Below are 18,618 nucleotides of genomic sequence, written 5' to 3'. Positions count from 1 at the left end.
AGGAGGCAGTGGACTTTGCACTGGGGACCATTTTGACCAGTTAGGCCACTGCCCAGGACAACGTGTCATCATGCATGCTGGTAGCTTTTCTCAGCCTCAGAGAGACTGACACCAACAGATATTTCCTTAAAAAGCCTAAACATATTTTTGCATTATATTTTATATGCTCACAATGAATTTTTTCCTTCAGAAAAACTTTGAGGAAAAAAAAATTTGTTAACCTAAGTAACCAAGCCTATAGTTCTGTAAGTCTGTATTGCTGTCTATCAAATTTTCTTAAAATGAGGCTCCCCTGAGCTTATAAACCAATATGATGATTTAACATAGCAACATGGAGTGTGTTAAAAACATCACGTTCGTATTTACATAGCAATCAGTCATATGCCATATTAACAGGATAAAGGACAAAAATACATGATTATCTCAATAGATGCATAAAAAACATTTGACAAAATCCAACACTCTTTCATGATAAAAACACTCAACAAACTAGGAAGAGAAGGGATCTTTCTCAACCTGATAAATGTCACCTACAAAAACCCCACAGATAACACCATACTTATTAGTGAAAAACTGAATATTTTCCCTTAAGATCATTTGTAAAGAATACTGGTTGCCAGGGGCTGGGGGAGGGGGAAATAGGAATTTACTAATGGGTACAGGGTTTCTTTCTGGGGTGATAAAAATGTTCTGAAATTAGATAGTGTACTAAAAACCACTGAATTATTCACTTTAAAATGGTAGGTTTTGTGATATGTGAATTATATCTCAAATAAAATTGTTAGTAAAAATATGGGCTTCCCTGGTGGCGCAGTGGTTGAGAGTCCGCCTGCCGATGCAGGGGACACGGGTTCGTGCCCCGGTCAGGGAAGATCCCACATGCCGCGGAGCGGCTGGGCCCGTGAGCCATGGCCGCTGAGCCTGCGCATCCGGAGCCTGTGCTCCGCAACAAGAGGCCACAACAGTGAGAGGCCCGCGTACTGCAAAAAAATAGATAGATAGATAGATAGATAGATAGATAGATTTACATGGGGGCAACTAGTGATTGTGTAGTTAGAAGCGGGGAGAAATCCCATGATCCCTGGAAGCTTGCTTGGGACAAGAAGGAGAATTATTTGTTATAATATTCTCTTTAACTTCCCAAAAACTGGTGGCAAGGGAGCCCAATTGAAGAATTTAGTTTTGTTAAAGAAAAAAAAAAAAAAAAACGAGCCCTATAACTGTCAGGTATACTTGCTCCTTTGTTTCAAAGGGCACTTTAGTTTTCCGTGGGTCAGTTTCAGCCAGAGGTTTAGCCTGGGGTCTAAAACAGAGAAAAAAATACTTCACCTTATAGAGTAAGAGAAGTTTTAGAACAGACTGCTGGAGACTAGAATGGAGTTAGAGGCTGGAGGAGATGGTAGCAAGCTGACTCCCAAGGAGGGATAGAGCCAGAAAGAAATTCCTCTTGGCAGTAATGGCCCATGAACTTTTAGGACAGTGATGTCTTATAGATAACTTTAAGTGGGTGCCTCTACTGTGCTGAAATTCTCCCTGTGTGTCCCTAAAGCCTCAGTAGAACCTGCTAAGTGTTAGGAATACTTGGAGAAATGAAGGAATCAACAACTTGTCCAGAAGGGGCTGAGAGAGCCCGTGAGAAAAAAATAGCACCAAAGGAACGAGAGTAACAATGAGAAACAAACTATTTCTTGGGCTAGCCTGGGGGATGTGGCCCCAAATCCACTCAACCCCTTGGCTAAAATCACAGAAAGTATGGGGAGAGGGCTGGAGACCAAGTTAAGGACAGTTTTGGCTACATGTAAGAAAAAAACCCAATTCACAATTACTTAACCAATAAGGAAATGTTATTGTTTCACAGAATGGGAAATCCTAGATTAGACTGGCTTCAGGACTGGTTAATTCAGTAGTTTAATGATGTCATCAAGGGCCCAAAGTTATTTGCCTCTTGCTGCTCTGCTATCCACAGCTTGTTGGCTTACCTTCAGGCCATCATAGATCCAGCTACCCTGATTGCATATTAAAGTGAACCCATGTATTGATTAGAACGCTTTTGATTACAAACGTCAGAAATCCAACCTAGATGAGCTTAAGGAAGATAGGAATCCAAGGGGACTTCGGGCATATCTGAATCCAGGAGGGCATCAGAACTTTCGTTCTTTCCATCTTTCAGGCTTATTTGACTCTGCTTGGAGTCACTCTCAGACAGGAGATGGCCTGCTGGCATGCCAAATCTTCAATGCCGTGTATCTCATGCTGAGCGTGAGAGACAGAGACAGAGAGACCTTTTTTCTAATGTTCATTTGACAAATTTCATGAAGAGATTCTGATTAAGTCACCAGCCTATCCCTATCCCTGGATCAATCACTAGAGACACAGGACAAAAATCTTGGATTGGCCAACCTTGGTCTTCTGCCCACCCCTAGGACTTAGAGTCAGAACCACCCAAGCCACAAGGACTGAGCTGTATTTGGGGGAGGAGGAATGCTTCTCCATTGGAAGATAGTCTGAGCAATGAAACTGTGTCTGCCATTTGCCAGAAGGCTGTCAGACATGAGTACGTGGGATTCCAATGTGAACTAAGGCTTAATAGGCACCCTCCAAGAAACCAGAAGGGAAAGGTGAAAGGAACTGGAAATTTTGGGGGGCCTACCATGTGCTTTCCCAAGGTTGCAGAGCTAGGACATGGCGGAGCCTGGATTTAAATTCATTCCTTTTTAGTTCCAAAATCCATGCACTTAGCACTGGGGGGACTGAGCAAAGGCAGAGGGGCCACGACAGAGAAGAGCTGTGCTGTTGAGACAGAGAAAGCTGTCCAGCAGACACCATGGCGGAGCACTTAGCCCAGCCTGGATATGAATCAGGGAAGTCTTTCTGGAGGAGGAGATATTTGAACCGAGGCTTAAAAGACAGTAGGTGTTTGTCAAAGGAATAAAGGAGAGAAGCAAGAAAAGAGGTTGTCCGGCTAGGCAGGGGAGGTCACAGAGGCCAGAGTTTCGGCTTTGGACACTGTCTCCATGGGATAGGGGCTTTCTTATCCTGTCTCCTCCCAGCTCTTCCCCCATGCCATCACACCACAATAAGCCATCCTTGTTCTGACAAACATAGTTATTCAAGTGGGGGTTTCCAGAAATATTCTCATAGTGGTTGGGACAGTGGCCTGGGTTCTGCCATCTACATCCTGTGTGACAATTGCCTAGTCACTTCCCCTCTTTGGGATAGAATTACCTTATCCATAGAGTTGTAGAGGGGAAAATTGACTGTGGTGATGGTTGTACATCTCTGTAACTATACTAGAAACCATTGAATTATACACTTTAAACAGGTGAATGTGAATTCTATCTCAATAAAGCTGGGTGTTTTATTTAAATTGTAGTGGGTACAGTGATGGGGGAAGTTTGGCCTAAGGGCTGCAGAACTGTTGCAATCAAGGCTTTGTTACTTTATAGCCAGGTGGCTTTATGTACATTTTTCTTTTTACTTTATCTCTCGGAACCTCATTTTCCTCATTGTAAGAGGGGAATTTTGTCTTTATCTTGTTTAGATGGTGAAGAAACAGATGCAGCCGGGGGCTGGAATCCTTAGAATTCTGGCTCCATCACTGACAATCTCTCTGTGCCTCCACATCCTCATCTGTTTGATGGGGATAATAGTACCTTATTCACTGCATTGCTGGGAAGATTGTACACTTTGATACCTAGAGTTGATACCTATAAATTTCTTAGACCTATGTCTGGCATGTGGTTCAATAGTTCATAAAAATTGTAGCTAGTTTATTATCTCTATTTCATATCCTGGATTCTATTTGGGATCTTCTAGACAAGGTGTACTTGCCCACCCAAACCTAGTACTGGACTCCCTGAGGACTGGAGATTCCCCATACCTGAGCCTTGCCCTAAAGGTAGTACACAATTCTGAGGGTGGTCTGCCAGCCCATGTTCCTCTTTTCTAAAAATGCCTTTCCCATAGAAGTGGGCTTCAGCAGTCCCCAGCCATAACTGAATGAATAGGGGTGGATCCCCTCATCCAAGCTGGACCACCAGTCAACTTCTCTCTTCCAGATATTTGGACTCTGGGATGTGTTAGCAGGTGATGCTGAAGCTGAGAGGTGGCATTGGCTGGACAGCCATTTTGCACCATGTGAATGGGAATGGCAAGAACTCAGAGAGAGAACCATGGAAGACTCACAAAGAGTGATGAGAAACCTCAGAGGGAGAAGGAGAGAACGGTTCTGCCAGGAATCCTGGTGCATTTCCATTCAGTCAATCAACAAATTTATTGAGCACCTACTATGTGCCATGCCCAGGGATATAGCAGTGAACAAGAGGACAAACTCCTGCCTTCAGGTACAATGGGACACCGCTGAAAGGTTTTGTACAGGGAAACAACACAATCTTATTATATTTTTAAAAGATCGCTCTGGCTGTTGTGTGAGGAATGGGTCTTAGGGGGACAAAGGAAGAAGCAGAGAGAATGTCGCAACCATTCAGGCGAGAACTGAAGGTGGCTAGGCTAGGGTGGTGTGGAGGGAGTGGTGAGCAAGAGTGGAAGTCTGGTTCTATTTAGAAGTTTCCAGTTCCTGGTTCTAGTTCCTCATGAGAACTGTCTACTTCCTGCCCCCAAGTGTTCATCTAGATTTCCCCCTTCCTTCCTCCCCCATAATGTTTTTCTTGCTTTGGCTAGTGCATGACAAGGATTCTGTTATTTGCAGCTGAACCATTCCTGACTAAGACACCTGAAGACCGGGCTCTTCAGGCTGGTCTAATTCACCACTGTCTAGAACATTACCAGTTTCATTTTCCCTGTGTTAAGGAAAGTGTTTTCTCTTATGAGTAATCCACATAGGAATTAACAACCTCCTGAAGGAAACTTTTTTCCAGAGAACTTTCAAAGGAAGCAAAGATTTATTTTATGATGTGAGAAAAATGCTTATATCATATGCCACCTCCAGTTATGCCCACAACATCAGATAAGGGGACAGTATAATAGTAACAGTTGCTAATATATGGAGCTGATTATACTCCAGGTCTTGTCCTAAAAGCTTTATATGTATTGGACTTCCCTGGTGGTGCAGTGGTTAAGAATACTCCTGCCAATGCACAGGACACGGGCTCGAGCCCTGGTCAAGGAAGATCCCACATGCCTCGGAGCAACTAAGCCCGTGAGCCACAACTACTGAGCCTGCGTGCCACAACTACTGAAGCCAGCATGCCTAGAGACCATGCTCCACGGCAAGAGAAGCCACCGCAGTGAGAAGCCTGAGTACCGCAGTGAAGAGTAGCTCCCGCTCAATGCAACTAGAGAAAAGCCCTCATGCAGCAACGAAGACCCAATGCAGCCAAAAATAAATAAATAAATATTTTTAAAAATGATAATTATTTTTTTTAAAAAAGCTTTTTACATATTTACTCATTTAAGCCTCAGAGCAACCCTGTATAAGGTAGATTGTCATTGTTCTTATTTTACAAATCTATCATTGCTCCCATTGTACAGATGGGAAAACTGAGGCACAGAAGGTTCAGTAAGTGTCTAAGATCACAAAACTAGTAAGTGGTAGATCTGTGATTCAACCCAGGCATTCAAGTTCTATGCTCTTAGTCATTGTTTCTCACTAGGAGCACTGATGGCATTTTAGGTGGGATGGTCCTTTGCTGTACAGAACTGTCCATCTCACTCTTTGGTTAGTTTAGTGTCCCTGGCTTTGTATACATGAACTCAGTTTAATCCTCTTGATGACCCTATGAGTTCGGTATTGTTATTCTCATCCCCATTCTACAGAAAACTGAAACCCAGGGAGGTTTGTGGCTTGCCCTGAGTTACCCAGCTCATAACAGGGGAAGCCAGCATTTGAACCCAAGCAGTCTGACTCCAGGTCCTGAGCTTTTAACCATCCTGCTATCTTGCCTCACTAAGAGTTAACAGACTAGACTAGGTATGGGGTGCCCTGGCCAGATAGGACCTTTAAGTAGAGTCCAGCAGGCCTTTCAGAGTGGGCTCGGCAGCTCAAAGGAGCCACTCCAGGCTGGAAAGGCAAAGACTGGCAGGAACCAGTGACCCTTTCCTCATGCAGGACTGGCCAGCAGGTAAGGGGGAAAGCGGTGTGATTAGAAAAAGTCTAACCTGTAAAGGACACAGCCCGGGAACTGGGGATAATCAAGGAGTCGGAATCAGGAATCCACAGCGGAGTGAGGCCGAAGGAATGTCAGGGATGCTGGACTGCTGGGTGAGTGCCTTGACTTCCCCCACCTGTTTTTACTTCAGCTCCTGCACCTGCAGCTGGTCCTTCCCTTAAAGGTATAAAGTTGCCAGGGACATCCTGGGCACTCCTTTGCCTTCATACTCCCAGATATGCTCACACATGGCTCATGGCAGGGCTAATTAGTACCATTTTGAATAAAGCCACTGGTGGCTGATACCAAGAATCAAATCTTCTGGCTCTAGAATCCCGCTCCAAAAATAACTTGACAAAAACCGAAAGCCAGGGGCCTGGAGATATTGGTGGCTGCCATCCCCATCCTTGTACCTTTAAGCCAACTGCACATCACAGGCTACAGAGTCTGAAAAGCAAAATTGTGAAAAGCAGGACACCACCCAGGACACCCACTGTCCATTGCCCAGGACACTGCCTCACTTTGAATTCAACCTTCTCCTCTTTAATTGAAGTTCAGCTCTGGGGCCTGGCCCTGATCCTTAACTCTGACTTCCATTTTCTGCCCTTTGAACTTGTGGGGGATTTTAACTCAGACTCTCTGCTCTGGTTCCTCTTTATTCCTGCCCGCTTCAGGAGGAATGCCCCATCCAAGCTCAGATCTTTTGGACCTATGCCTTGGTGAGCGATCACTTGTTTGCAAGTAGAAGAAACCCACTCAAACTAAAAAGGAAGAATGTATTATGAGAGCCCAGGGGTCTCACAGAACCCAAGGTCATAATTGCAGTCATGTAATAAGATGTTGAAATGGGTCCTTTCCCCACCTCTGTTTCTACAGAGATGCCAGTACATGGATATCATATCCCAAAGTGAATGTGAGGCTACCTCCTACATAGAAGTTACAGAGGAGAAGTATAGAATCAGCTTTACCATTTTCAGACCTCTCAGCCAGATCAAAGATATTAAAAGGTGGTCAGAATGCAGAAAGGGGAGATTTGATGAAGAGATATCTTTGGAGGGAGCCGTTGTCTGTACTGTTGTTCCCACCATCTTACCAGCCCAGGGTGCAAGGGAGAGAGGTGGAGAGGAACAGCGTACATCATTTCAAACCTAGGGAGGCAGTTCTTCAACAGCAGGCCTGGGGCCTGACTTCTCCCTAAGAAACCCTGAAGATGAGAGATGGCTCACCAACTACTTGGGAAACACTTATCAAGAACTTTCTGGGCTTCCCTGGTGGCGCAGTGGTTGAGAAGTCTACCTGCCGATGCAGGGGACACGGGTTCGAGCCCTGGTCCGGGAAGATCCCACCTGCCGCGGAGCGGCTGGGCCCGTGAGCCGTGGCCGCTGGGCCTGCGCGCCCGGAGCCCGTTCTCTGCAACGGGAGAGGCCGCAATAGTGAGAGGCTCGCGTACCGCAAAAAACTTTCCATGTGCTGGGCACTGTTTTCTGTGCTTTCCCTGTATTAACTCATTTAATCCTCCCATTAACCCTGGATGGTTAGTGCTGTATTTTGAAACGTGATGCTCTCACTCACCAACATATTGGGAGTATTTTCCCATGTCAATAAATATTCTTCTGCCACATGGATTTAATGGCCACATGGTCTTCCTTTGCACAGATGCAAGCCCTCATGGCTAAGCACATGGATTCTGGAGTCAGCCTGCCTATTTTCAAATCCCATCTCTACCAGTTACATATGGTAGAGGATCATTTTTAGAAAGGAAATGAATGTATGTAACCTGTGACTTGGCAGCCTGGATGTCCCCCACATCTCCAGCCCACTAGGGTCACCTGTCACTGCATTAATATTTCTTGAACATCTAACATTTTCCAGAAACTAGAGATACAACAATGAATGAGACAGACGTATTCCCTACCTTCAGAGAGTTTATACTCTAGTAAGAGAGACAGATAGTAGCAAGTAAAAATGCCAAAGAAGAATGCAAAATCATGTAAATGATAGATTCAAGGAAGGGAAAAAAGCAAGGGGCTGCCGAGATGGAGCAAACAGTAATTCTTGGGAAGTTAAGTAAGATTGGCTTGAACTCCCAGATCCTGGAGAGTGGGCAACTCAGAGTCCCTCTCAATATCTCTAACGATGTGATTGGGCATGGAGAACAGTGGATCTATGGCTTCTGGTCTACTCTAGTTCCACTTCCCTTCTCCTGGTTACTTAACTCCATGTCATTTGATAATTTCCTGGGATGAACAAGCAGGACATCAAGAATCACAATGCTGTTTGTTCTTGGATTAAATCCTCCTCGTCTCAAGACGTGTTGCCAACCAAGTTCTTGCAGGTCTTTGCAAACCCATGAAGCTTCTCTTTGGACATTACCTCATCCCAACCTCCCTCTCCCATTTTACAGATGGAGAAACTGAGTCTCATCATCTTCAATAATTTTCTAGAGAAATTTCAGCTTCTCCTCTGATTTGGAAAGTTTTCATGAGAAAATGCATATTCAAAGAGACATAGAAATCGATCTGAAATTTCATCAAAAGTTTATCTCAAGCTGTTAAATCATCATCATCATTCAGGGTACTTCCACATTCCAGATCTACAAGTGTCGAAGCCAAGGGAACTGAACAAGCTATATAGATATAGAAATAGATGTCTCAGAAAAGAGAAGTAGCTGCAGTGGACAAGAACAACATCCTCAATTCTCAGGATATTTACAAAGTGTGTGTATGTGTTTTTCTTTCTAAGTTCCCTCTTCAAGGAAGCGATCCCTCCTCAGTTCTGATGAACTTTTACTTATTGGCACACCCTGTTCACCTATGCTGTGAAAGGAACAAAAACTAAGTCAACTATGAGACACTTAGAATAATTATAATGGTCAGTGCTGGCAAAGATGTGACAAAACCAGTATTTACACAATTTGCTGGTGACATTGTAACTGACATAGCCCTTTTAAAAGCATTTTTTTTTAAGATGGAGAGCACAATTTTATTCTAAAAATAGATCTCAGTAACAATGAAATACCAAAAGCTGGTCATTATAATAAAAAAGGTAACAGGAATTTGCTTTAATTTTTTTCCTGAAAAATACAAAATTATCACTATAATATACTGCCAACTCTCATTTATCTGTATTTGAATTATTCATTTTATAGATTATCCAAGGACATTTTAAAATCATAGATTGGATTCTGCCTAATATTTAGACATATACCTACATTGATTTTATCTTCAAGTAAACACATTCTCAAAGAATGCAAACAAAATTGAACATTTGCTTAAATAAACATAATTAGGAAGATAAAGTGATGTTGAGGAAATGTTCTCCAAAGTGAAATTCTGGTTTGCATCACTGTTTTCCTCAATTTTTGCAGATAACCAAAAAAAAAAAAAAAAAAAAAAAAATGTCTGCGTTGAAGTACTGGTATTTGAAAGTAACAAATTATACAACTTATATGCAGAGGAAAGAGATAACTAAATTATTTCAGACCCAAAGCACAGGAAACTTCATAGGCAAATAAGGACATTTAGTACTTAAAAAGTGGTTTTATATCTTCAAAATGCTAAAGAAACAAGTATTCAAGAAAATTTCAGGCCTGTCCACAATGTTCTGACTGACTTGAAGTACTGAAATATCAAGAATGCAGGAGAACATTGCTGTTTGCAGTTGTACGGATTTATATCCTATAAGATGCATTATAGGCTTAGAAACTTGTTCTCTTTCATTTGTGCATTTGCACTTTCGTTTTGAATGGTTGTTAATTATATCGAGATGCTTAAAACATTATTAAAGACTAAATGCAATATCATCTCTTTTTTAATGCACTGCCTAGTATGCCAGGAAATGTCTCAGAAACAGAATTTCAACTTACAGTTGATTTATCAGAAACTTGAATATAGGGTAAACATTGAATGTGAGAAGCAACCATAGTAGTGTAACATTTTTACTGAAAAAAAAAAGGTAGTTCTGTGGGATATCTGTTTGGAAATTTCATTGTTTAATCATTGAAATGTGATAATAAAACTATATTACAAGTATAAAAAAAAGAATGCAGGAGACAAAACAAGTTAAATTTAAAAGGGTCCCATTACTATGAAATGTATCTTAAGTATATTTTCCAAAGCAGTGGTTGAAAGATCAGTTGGGACAACTTTCCTATCAGTCACATCTCTTTTCAAACCAATGTAACCACATGTGTTTCATAATGTTTCTCCACACTACATACATCCTATCATATCCATATTTTGAATAATTTTTATCACCCATATTCATCATATCAATCAGCCATAATGCACAGTGAGTAGAAATGATCCTTTTATATCAAAATTCTTGATATAATATTTTCAAAATTCTCTTGAAAATGCAGAGAATTTTCATTCTCTGAAAATTAAAAGCTGATCACAAGAGTCACCTTTAATTCCTATTAAATGTAAATGCATGTTCATTATAATTCTCAGCTCCTTTTTGGACTATCAGAAATTGGTGCGATTTGCTTTAACCATCTAAGAGAGAAGAAATACTAGCTCGGTATTCAGTGTGACTAAATACCTCTTTTGCCAAAATTTGACCCCGAGTTTTGAACGCTCCAATATAAATTATAAAACTGAAAACATTGCAAAATACATTGGCTAATATCGGTGTCCCTACAATACTGTGCTTTTTCTCCCCATTAACGTAATACATCTGGAAGTGCCTCCTCTTCAGCAAGGGAGGGAGAGAAGCTATCTGAAGGAGACCCACTTAAAGAAGTAGGATGCTTCCTGTCTTAAAAATTCCTGCTTTAAAACTTCATAAGAGTCGATTCCAAACTACACTGGTGTTTTAGTACAAAAATGCTGTCTCCCCAAATGTTTGAGTAAAATGAACAGTGAATGAAAATGCAGCACTTTCATCCTGTAGGTTTAGCAGCCCCACAATCCCTGGCTTGATAAACACAGCATTCATCAGTAGCTCAGAATTCTGTGTTGTTTTGGAAATCATATGACGGGCTTTTCTTTTTTCTTTTAATTTAAGTGTGTTTCCATTACACCAAACATTTCCAGCTATAGAAAGCAGCTCTACAGCTCTTAAAAATATTCACCAAATATGAAATTAACAGCTTAGTATGAAATGAAGCAGTATGCAGTGGTGACAATATTCTCATGGTACCAAATAATCCAACTTATTATTTAATACTGACACTAAGTCTTTAAAACATTAGCATGTCAAACATTGCAATTCACTGAAATTATATCAACTGTCATGGAATGCTCAAAAGAAGTTATTAATAAAAATACAGACTCTCCAACAGTTCTCTAACAGAATTAAGCCCAGGTATTGTTTCTGGGATTATCTGGGTTTTTCTGGGTTTTTTGTTTTTGTTTTTGGTATGTGTTTTGTTTCTAAACCAAGTAATAAGTTTTGGGAATTACCTGGTGGTCCAGTGGTGGTTAGGACTCTGCACTTCCACTGCAAGGGCACGGGTTCCATCCCTGGTCAGGGAACTAAGATCCCACAAGCCTCGTGGCAAACACACACACAGACACGCGCGCAAAAAAACAAGTACTAAGCTTTAAAACATATAAAATACTGATGCATTCTGAAGAGACATTGAAACTAAAATTATGCTTAAAACCTGGTTTGGGGCGTCCCTGGTGGTGCAGTGGTTGAGAGTCCGCCTGCCGATGCAGGGGATACGGGTTCGTGTCCCGGTCCGTGAAGATCCCACATGCCGTGGGAGCGGCTGGGCCCGTGAGCCGTAGTCGCTGAGCCTGCGCATCCGGAGCCTGTGCTCCGCAACGGGAGAGGCCACAAGAGTGAGAGGCCCGCGTACCGCAAAAAAAAAAAAAAAAAAAAAAGAATCCAGCTGCCAATGCAGCGGACACGGGTTTGAGCCCTGATCCAGGAAGATCCCACATGCCACGGAGCAACTAAGCCCGTGTGCCACAACTACTGATGCCTGCGCGCCTAGAGCCCGTGCTTTGCAACAAGAGAAGCCACCACAATGAGAAGCTTGCGCACCGCAACGAAGAGTAGCCCCTGCTCATCGCAACTAGAGAAAGCCAGCTCACAGCAACGAAGGCCCAACACAGCCAAAAAAAAAAAAAAGTCAAACCAGGGACTTTCTTTTCAGTCCAGTGGTTAAGACTGCGCTTCCACTGCAGGGGGCACGGGTTCCATCCCTGGTTGGGGAACTGGGATCCTGCATGCCGCGTGGCCAAAAAACCCAAAAAGCAAAAAAAAAAAAAAAAAATCCAAATCCTTTTTGCCTTTAGTAATCGTGAGGAAGCTTTACATATTCATATAATACATTGTACATTATATGCACTGGCTTGTTGATGCTATTTTCAAGAAGAGAATATTGTTTTAAACTAATAATAAAACAAAGTTAATTGACTGGGCTGCATCAGTCTTTCTCCTTTCCGTTGGTTCCTGGATTTCCTTAAATGATGGCATCATGTTCACAGATGGGTCTATAACAAATGCCTCTTCTTGAATAGTACATTTTGCATCCAACGTAAAGCATAGATTAAATTCCATAATTTAATATAATACTACCAACAAAGCTGCCAGTATCAGATTTTGATCTTTTATTTTCTTTAGAGTTAATATAGTTGCTGTAATTGTTACTGATGAAGAAACAAATGTCACCGAACCACTGTGGGTTGTAGTCATTGCGCATGTTGATTGACATCCGGGATGTTTTTTGAAACACTTGTTATTTTGGGTGTAGCCTCTAAGGTGGTGGAAGTTATATCTGTTGAGACCCCTGGTGTTGTCATTTTAGACGTTACTATGGGTTTCACGGTGGTGACTGTCCCATTCTTTGAGACTGAGGAAACTGGAGTCGTTGATGGTTTCATAAAGCGGTTGGAAGATTCACTTGCGAGGCTGAAAGCCACCCGTGGGGTCTTCCCTGTTGAGTTAACATTGGAGGTTTCTAGAGACAGCGTTCTTTGTGCTTGGCGACCCGCTGGGTCTGTGCGGTCCATGGCGGCCTGCGGCAGCGGCAGCGCTAACCTGCAGGGCGCCAAGTTGCTTCACGGCCCAGACACCTCGCGCCAGTCCTGCTGTTCCGAGAGGAGGACACGGCGCCCCACGTGTCCCCAGCCGAGGTGGCCATTGCGCTGGTGAGAGTAGCCGCTTTGCTCAACTGAGCCCCGCTGCGCGTTTCCTCTCGCCGCCTGTTCCCTCCCTCCCTCCCTCCCAGCAGGCCCCCACTCCCCCGCGCCCCCGACCTTCCATTTCCCCTCACCTCCCCCCACCCCCAGGATCACAAAACAGGGCGCGGGTGCCCTTTTAAGAGAGCCGGGCCCTTTTAAAAACAATTTGGCAATCTAGTTTAGGAGGCCGGTAATTCCTCCCCTGGAACTTTTTCCTAATAAAATCATCTAAAGAGACAAAAAATAAAGTAGCAAAAACTTGAAAACAACTTACGCATCAAAGGTGTTTTGAATGCTCCCTTTGGGGCAAACTCGTGTTATACACAAGACACAGATGATCTCATTTAGCTCTCAAAACAATTCTAGGCGGCATATGCTATTTTACGCCTCATATACCAAATGGGGAAACTGAAGCTACAGGAAATACTGTGGTTTGCCCAGAGCTCAACAAAGTTAAAGCTGGGGTTGGAACCCAAGCCATCTGCCCCCAGAGTCACATGCTTCACCACTGCATTTTGCTGCCTCTGCCAGGTCTCTGTCTTTAGTGACCCTTTGCTTCACTGCAGTTTCCTGTTCCCAGACCCAGGTAGTTAAGGAGTAATAATGATACAGAACTCCTTTCCCTTCTTCAGAGCTGTGTGGAGAAGGGGCAGTGAGCAGCCATTTCTGGAGCCTCCAAAATGCGCTGGGGTCTGTAGATAGGTAATCTCATTAGAACCTCCCAGCTCCATTGTAGGGGATCATTAGTCTCTTTGACAGGTGTGGAAACTGAGGCTCAGAGAAGGGCGGTGACCAGCTCAAGGTCACACAGCAAGAAAGTGATAATGGATCCAGAATCCTAGCCCAGGGTGTCTGACTGTAGAACCCACCCTCCTTCTCCCGGCTGTCTCTGACAGAGACTCAAAATATAATTACTGTAGTGGACTCGGGCATGGGGAATGTTGGGCTGGTGCAGGCGGGGAGGATGTTTGGTAGATAGGTCTAGGGGACACTGACCCAGCTCCAGTAGCAGATCCAGGACAGGAAGTTAGGCAGTCCCAGGTCTGGGATCCAATGGGTCCCTCCTTGGATCCCAGACCTTGGCAGATGATTGACTAGTGCAACTAAGAAGAAGGTAATATGCCAAGTCTGAAGCTACGTTCTTGTGCAAGTGGAGAACTACATAGGGAAACAGAGGCAGAATCCCTGTCAAAGACTGGGGCCAACACGGCAGAGGGAGAAGCCTGCAGCACCATGGATCTATGGGTCCCCAGAAGCATCTTCCAACTTTATGGCCTTTTCCACGTTCACAACTTTTTTCCCCATAAGAGAGAAGGGGAAAGGGACGATGACGACAGCTGACTCATCTCAGGAAAATCACCCTCCTGCCTGCCCCCCCAACCCAGAGGCAAATGAATACAGAAGCCAACTTTATGCACTGTTGGTGGGAATATAAATTGGTGCAGCCACTATGGAAAACAGTATGGAGTTGCCTCAAAAAAATAAAAATAGATCTACCATATGGTCCAGTGATTCTACTTCTGGGTATTTACCCAAAGAAAACAAAAACAGAAATCCGAAAAGATGTATGCACCCCTAGGTTCATTGCAACATTATTTACAATAGCCAAGATATGGAAGCAACCTAAATGTCCATCAATAGAAGAATGGATAATAAAAGATGTGGTATATATATGCAATGGAATATTACTCAGCCATAAGAAAGAATGAAATTATACCATTAACAACAACATGGGTGGACCTAGAGGGTACTATGCTAAGTGAAATAAGTCAGACAGAGAAAGACAAGTACTGTATGATCTCACTTATATGGTAGCAAACACAACAAAACAGAAACAGGGTTGTAGATACAGAGAGCAAACTGGTGGTTGCCAGGAAGGAGTGGGCGGTTGGGCAAAAAGGTGAAGGGGATTAAGGGATACAAACCTCCAGTTATAAAATAAATAAGCCATGGGGATGTAGTATACAGCATAAGGAACATAGTCAATAATATTGTCATAATTTTGCATGGTAACAGATGGTTACTGGACTTGTGGTGATCATTTTGTAGTGGACTTAATTGTTGGATTACTATTTTTTTGACCCAAAACTAACATAATATTGTACATCAACTATGCTTCAGTTAAAAAAAAAAATGTTCCTAGAACCTCCCATTCCACTTACCCACACGCCCTGCCCTTGCTGGGCTTGGCCCCGGGGCTGAGCTGGGTGGTCATAGAGTAGGGGCCTCAAAGGGAGGAGCTTGGGCTTCCCTGGTGGTGCAGTGGTTGAGAATCCGCCTGCTGATTCAGGGGACAGGGGTTCCTGCCCTGGTCTGGGAAGATCCCACATGCCGCGGAGCGGCTGGGCCCGTGAACCGTAGTCACTGAGCCTGCGCTTCCGGAGCCAGTGCTCCGCAACGGGAGAGGCCACAACAGTGAGAGGCCCGCGTACCAAAAAAAAAGGGGGGGGGGGAGCTAGGAGGGATGAGGAAGCTGGCCAAGAGGAAGGAAACCTCCCTGTCATGGACTTATTCACCCCCGAATATTATCACATGAATCAAGAAGCTCTGTCCACATCTCCAAGCCTCTTGCCCCTGTTCTCTTAAGCCAGTGGCACAGTTTTCTCCCTTCCTATATAGCTCTCGAGGACCAGGAAAAGGACTGTACCAGCAGGGGACAAATAAGGAAGGGGTAAGGTTCAGCTCTCTTACCCCTGTTGCCCACACCACCCCTGCCCCCACCAAGAGCTGCTGTGCCCTGGGTTACTTCCCCAGCAATGAGAAAAATCTTAAGTGCATCGGAGATGAAGTCTTCTTGGGGGGAAGGCACCTCAGGATCAATGATTCACTCCTCTGAGTGCAGAATGAAGTATTGAGATGTGTGGTTCTAAGAACCTTGTAAGAACAGATCAGACTCACCTTAGAAAGGAGCCAAACCAAGCTGTGGCCAAGACCGTCCACACCAGAAGCACCGTCTCCCATGCTTGGCCCCAGTTGGAGTCTGAGGAAGGCAGGGTAGGAAGGATGAGAAGCATGTAAATATTGAGTACCTACAGTGTGCCAAGAGCTGTACCCATCTCATTTCATCCTCACTACTACTCCAAGAACCCAAGATTCCTAACTTTCCTCATTTCACAGGTGAAAATGGTATTAGCTCAGATTCTTTGCACTGGAGTCAACAATCCACTGAAGTGAGTGTTTCCTGAAAGGGTGTGGGTGGGGTGAAAAAGGGATATTAATTTTAAGGATCGGAGATTATGACCTGGAAATCATGCTCACCATGCATTAGATACAGTTCCATGCACTTTTATTTAATCATTATGGCAACCCCATGAAGTAGGTATTAATGTCATTCCCACTTTACAGATGAGAATGAGGGCACAGAGAAGTTAAATAACTCAACTAGTAAATGATAGAGCCAGAATCTGAACCAAGGTAATCTGGAACCAGAGACTATGCCCTTAACCATTACACCAGTGGTTACCTAGCTGCCTAGCTAGCTGTCTGGACCTAAGAAATAATCTGGAATGAGGGCTTTATTCTTCTCTCCTGCTGTAGACCAGCTCTCTCTGGTGGAATATGACCATAGCCAGCTCCTGATTTCCTATCTCCTCCATTTAAGAGGCCAATCAGACTAAGACTGGAATTCCAAATTCCTGGAGAAGAGACTCTGATTGGCCCATTATGGTTCAGAACCATACCCCTGGTCCAATCAGCTGAGACAGGGTTGGGGGATGGGGACAGGGTCACGTAGTACAGAGGCCCCATCACAGGAAATATGTGGAGATGGGAGGGACAATTATCAGAAAATGGGGAGGTTGCACAGAGAAGTCACCCAAAAGTTTTCCAGTACAGGAAAATGAGGCTCAGGAAGACTGGATAATTTGCCCAAGGTCACTGATATTAAAGGTTAAAGCCCAGATTCGAGCCCAGGTTGATATGTGTCCAAATTTAAGTCCTTCCCTCCATAGCATACAACCTCCCCACAAAAGTGAAAAACATTGGTTAGATGCATAAGGTAAGTTCACAAGGGAATTTTCACTCAATCACTATTTGTTAAGCACCTGTTATGTAGCCAGCACCATTCTACACAGTGGAGTTACATGGTGAGTAAAACAGACAGAAGTCCCTGTTCTCATGAACCTGACATTCACAGTGATACAACTGAATAAGAACAGAGGCCTGTCTTGGAGAAAACCTCCTTTGGTTGCTGCACCAGGTGGTGTGGAACATGGAAAGAACTTGGACTTTGACATCTGTCACAGACATTGACTCCTTTTAGACATTTCCCCATGGATTGCAAACATGGCACTAATTCTTCACCTTTCCCTGTACAGTCTTCCCTTGTTATCTGCTGGGGATTTAGTTCTAGGACAACCACCACCCCACCCCTGCAACTCAAATACCAAAATCTGCAAAGTATTTGCATGTAACCTATGCGCATCCTTCGGTATACTTTAAATCATCTCTAGATTACTTATAATATCTAATACACTGTAAATGCTATTTAATAATTGTAAATACAGTGTAAATGCTATGTAATTCGTTTTTCTTTTTGGAGCCTCCTGGAATTGTTTTTTTCGAATATGTTTGATCCATGGTCGGTTGAATCGGTGGATGTGGAACCTGAAGATATGGAGGGAGGGCCAACTGTATCCACTCGCTTTGCCATGATATTTCACAGTGCTCTCTCACTCTGATGCTGGCCTTGGTCATGTGACTTGCTTTGGCCAATAGGATATCAGCAGATGTGATGCAAGCTGGGCCTTAAAAAGCACTTGTGTGATAGGGTTTGCCCCCTCTTCTGCCTCTGCCATTACCCAGGAGAACATGCCAGAAGTAACCCACTGGAGGAGCAGAACCAGAGGGCCTGGTCCTCCCAGCCAAGCTTAGACTAGATCAGGCAATGGTCAGCCAACCTCCAGACATGTGAGCAAGTCCAACCAAAATCAGCAGAGCTGCCTAACTGACCACCGGATGTATGAGCTGATTGTTGCATGCTTTGGAAGCATGTGATTGTTTGCTATGTACTATTATTTCGGTGATAGATAACTGATAAACACCCCCCAACACTGTATTAATTTCCTCTGTGGCCTTGATGGAAAGGTAACTCCAAATGACCCATCCCACTAAAAGAGCCATTTTCCTATCCTCACCCTGGAGGACAGGGCCATGATGGAAATTAACCCCATCAAACACCTTATGTCCTGAGAATTTGAATTTGGAGGCAGTACAGCCAAAACAGGAGATCTTGTTGGAGGTCATTCATCGTGCTGGTGGTGGCAGCATTCAAGTGTAAATGTGTCTCCAACATGATCCTAGACCCTCCATCTCTCCTTTGGTTCCTGTCTGTCCCCAAACTTGCTTCTACAGCTCCCCATAAATTGTTTGAGCCT

General features: G+C 43.7%; 1 pseudogene; it reads right to left on the bottom strand.

Annotated features, from left to right (window-relative positions):
- Window positions 1-12,522: 12,522 nt before the first annotated feature.
- On the bottom strand, window positions 12,523-13,072 carry LOC131767960 (porimin pseudogene; annotated as a pseudogene).
- Window positions 13,073-18,618: the final 5,546 nt, after the last annotated feature.

The sequence above is a fragment of the Kogia breviceps genome, chromosome 1 (genome assembly GCF_026419965.1).
Source record: "Kogia breviceps isolate mKogBre1 chromosome 1, mKogBre1 haplotype 1, whole genome shotgun sequence".
Lineage (NCBI taxonomy): Eukaryota > Metazoa > Chordata > Mammalia > Artiodactyla > Physeteridae > Kogia > Kogia breviceps.
This window is presented reverse-complemented; position numbering and strand designations above follow the sequence as displayed.